Consider the following 4,020-nt stretch of genomic DNA (forward strand, 5'->3'; position numbering starts at 1 on the left):
GAGAGAGAGAGAGAGGGAGAGAGAGAGAGAGAAAGGAACAGAGAGGCATGTGCAAGCATGAGTGTTTGGGTGTGACTTTTCCACAAAAGAAAGACAGAAATGCACAAAGTAAAGTGGTGCATGATGTCAGGTATCAGATGGGGATGTAACTAAGTACATTTACTGTTTGAGGCACTGGTACCTAACTGGATTTTTTTCCATTTCTTGTTACATTCATGGATATTGTAGTTTTAACTCCACTCCATTTATTTGACAAGTTAGCTTGCAAATAAGGATTTTACATGAACTAAAAGTTATTAATAAACAACACATTATTACATTATTACTTAACTACCCATCTGTTTTTATAAAGTGGTTAAAACCAGCTGCTTCTCAACCAGCTACAACATTACAATTCTGTATTGGAGTAATAAAAAGACAACAATAACAGCAGGCATTCCGCTATATAATGACTACTTTTGCTTCTAATACTGTGTACTCTTTGCACAGTTAATACTTCTCCCGCCACTTTCAGGTGTACAATACCTGTGTGAGTGTGTGTGCATGTGAAACTGCTCCCTTGGGCATACTGGAAATGTCCGCACACTCCTGCAAACGGCCCTAGTTAGTGTTTGTGTATATTCAGTTTTTTCGTGCCAGCAGACACGCCACAGATGGTGTCACGGTCACGCAGGGGCCCAATGCCGAAGCCTCAGTCACCAAGGACGTCAAAACACACACACACACACACACACACACACACACACAAAAAGGAGACATTCTTGGGCGCTGTGTGGAAAACATGCGCCTGAGGGCTTGCCTGATTTAGAATGGTTAAGTCGGACAATAGCTCATTTGTGGAGCCTTTATCCTGACAAAAGGCGCTATAGGCATTCATAAGGGCACATGGCCTATTGTGAATGGCTTAATGTGTAGTTTGTGCGTATGGGACCATTGTGTGGTCGAGAGATGCCGTCCGCCGGCCGAGCACGACTTCCTCGTTGAGTCCATTAAAGCCTTGCATGTTTACAGTCGGATTATGATTGTTGTAAATAAGCTAATGCAGCCGTCCAGATCACATGGGATCAATGTAAACGGGGGGGGGGGGGGGGGGGAACAAAGCCAGCGTAGGGAGCTCCAAGACAAAGAAACAACTTAAAAACTACAGTAATAATGGTGATTTCCCTTATTTGGGGAGAAAACAACCACGAGTATTTCCAGACAGATGGTCCACATTGCTGCAAAATAAGATAATTAAGATAATTTCCCCACCCTCAGGACAATAAAATCCACCCAATCTTTCATCGTTTTATCGGTTATCGGCCAAGTGACTCCACTGGATATGTATTTGTGTATCTTTGGTTCAATGGGGTGATATTTACTGCTGGTTGGAGGGGGAAAGCTGGAGGATGGGGTCAGGATGTGAGGCTTTTTTTTCTTTTCTCCCCATCACAAGACTGAAAGACGCCGATGTGCACTCGTTCAGCAAGCCTTTTATAAAACGAAATTAGGGAAGCGCAATTTATGGGAGCACTTAGGGAGGAAAATACAACCTGTAACTTCAAGATGCATCTGCATAAGTCAACCGCGTGTGTACTCAGATGCACAATTTATACCCCCCGTACCGATAAACAGATCAGACTCAGAGACAGTGGGCGATGGGAGGGGGTGAGGTGTAAGTGCGGAGAAAAAGAGGAAGAGAGGAAGAAGAGAGGGACGAGAGGGAGATGTTTTACCCTAGATGGCTCTCTATCTGTCCCCGCAACCGAGTCGGGGATCAAGTGCTGTTTAGATTGGAGCGTGGATAAAAATTCCTCGCTGTCCGAACACCGACTTTATCAAGTGGGGGAGAAATGCGGAAGATGGATGGTTTTGAAGAAGAGGAGGGAGAGGGAAGAAGACTGGGGCGAGGAGAGAAGGTAAGGTAGAAGTAAAGGAAAAGAGAGGGGGAGACATGAGAGAGGAGGGAAATGAATGACAGAAAACATCAACAAGGGGGAAGGTGAGTTGAGGAGCAAGGTGATGAAGATGCTTGTTTCATTTTCTACACAGTACAGAGAGTTGTGTGAGTTTGAACGGAAGGATGGGAGATTAGGAATGTGAGGAAGTAGGGAAATAAAATAAAAAAAGGAAAGAGAAGATGAGAAAGCCCTTGCAAATATATAAATACTAATATGTGGATGTATACTGATGATAAAAGGTGTTTTATTTCTATTATCTTAAACTCTTCTATTAGAACGTGAAACTTTTTCTAACCCTTGGCCCTGAGATCAGAGATTTGAATTGGTTGTAAACCACATGGTTTCAACACCAAGACAGGGAGGAGAGACGGAGAGAAGGGATGGTTGAGCAATACAACAAAGTGAAGGAGAGACAGAAGGAGGGTGAAGGAGATAAGAAGTGGGTAAAGAGAGAGTTGTAGTAAATCAGCGCAGAGGCAGCCAGTGAGCCGGCGAGCGTTGAGAGTAAACACACTTTTATCACCTGTCCCCACGCCAACCTGCCAAGAGACAGTGTTTTTGGTGTTTTACACGAGCCACAGGCAACTCACTGTGTGTGTGTGTGTGTGTGTGTGAGGCAAGCATCAACGCTCCCAAAACTGCCACTGCCAAGAACAACACAGTGTGCCACAGGCCTCCACTCAGACTGAGTCTCTCTCTCTTTTTCCCTTTTCTCCCTCTGTTTCCATGTGTTTAAACGTTGCTCATGGAATGGACTTTTCAATAAAATGTTCTTAGTTGAGCGTCAGTGGGAGTACGATCCCATTTCTAAGTCTTCTTTCAATGATATCCTCAATGTTTAGCAATGTAAAAAAAAGATAGGAGTCTAGTAATGTAAGTATATGAGATTTACGTTATGGCCACCTCTTTGGTACCACGACGGCTCTAAATGTCAACACAATGCCATCACACCGTCTGTGAAATATCATACGTTGTTTCTTTTATCAAGACAGGACACGCCTCCATTGTGTTTGTATAGTCATTAGATAGATACGTATATTTTTCTTGCGTTTTTGATTCCAGGTGAAAGTGTGAAATTTGACCATAATTCAAATACACAACAGAACAGAAACAATTCTGCAGAGAGACTTTCCATTTGTTTTCTGACATGCAGTGGGTCTACATTCGAGAAGCCAGTTTGTTTGCTTTGTAGAAGTATATTTCATTCACATTTTATATTTGATGACATTTCAAAAGTTCTGTTTTAATTCACTTGGCATTGGAATGGAAACATGGCGTCTGTTTCACTTTCTCTCACACAGGGTACAGTTGCCAAAGCTCAGGAACCCTGAAGTCTGCAGTCGAAACGCCAAGGTAAAGAGAGAGAAAAAACATTAATCTGAAAAATTAGTTAATGTTAACAATAACAAAGACCGATGTGTTAGTGGGTGCCCGATGTTTGCGTAATACACCCACGGCTGGAAAAAAAACATTTTGCGTCTTAACTTCGCTACCGAGCGTGTGTAAATGGAAGCTGACAGCTACACTTTGCACTTCCAAATTTATGTCAGTGGTGTGACTTCAGCTGCAGACCCCACAGCATCAGAGAGGAAAGACGAGAGAGAAAGAGAGCAAGAACAGGACAGAGAGCAGCTGAAAATAAAGAAAGATGAATAACACAGAAACAAAGGAAGAAAGACAGCGATATTAAAGAAAAGAAAAAAAGGAAGAGAACAGAGGCAGACAGATAGGAAGAAAGATACCGAGCGACTGACTGGAGTGAATACAGCGAGAAGAGGCACAGAGAGAGCAGCTGTCCTAACAGCTGGCCAGCAGGATTGATGTCTCTGTGAAATAAAACTCAACATATGTCCAAACATGAGGAGACAGGCCAGCCAAGAGGAGGAAAAAGATACACACAGACAAACGCACACACACTCACGCAAACACACTGATAGGAGAACGCTCTGAAGCACTCGAACATACATGCGCACCACACACACTGATTAAAGAATGCCAGTACGCTGCTGAGACTTTTAATTGCACATGTTATAACACACACACACACACACACACACACACACACACACACACACACACA

General features: G+C 43.2%; 1 protein-coding gene across 4 annotated transcripts in view; it reads right to left on the reverse strand.

Moving 5' to 3' along the window:
• Positions 1-4,020, reverse strand: part of LOC116394626 (transcription factor SOX-6-like) — a 104,090-nt gene that overhangs the window by 46,349 nt on the left and 53,721 nt on the right. The gene's annotated exons all lie outside the window — the stretch shown is intronic.

The sequence above is a fragment of the Anarrhichthys ocellatus genome, unplaced genomic scaffold, assembly GCF_004355925.1.
Source record: "Anarrhichthys ocellatus isolate YVR2014 unplaced genomic scaffold, GSC_Weel_1.0 scaffold2, whole genome shotgun sequence".
Taxonomy (NCBI): domain Eukaryota; kingdom Metazoa; phylum Chordata; class Actinopteri; order Perciformes; family Anarhichadidae; genus Anarrhichthys; species Anarrhichthys ocellatus.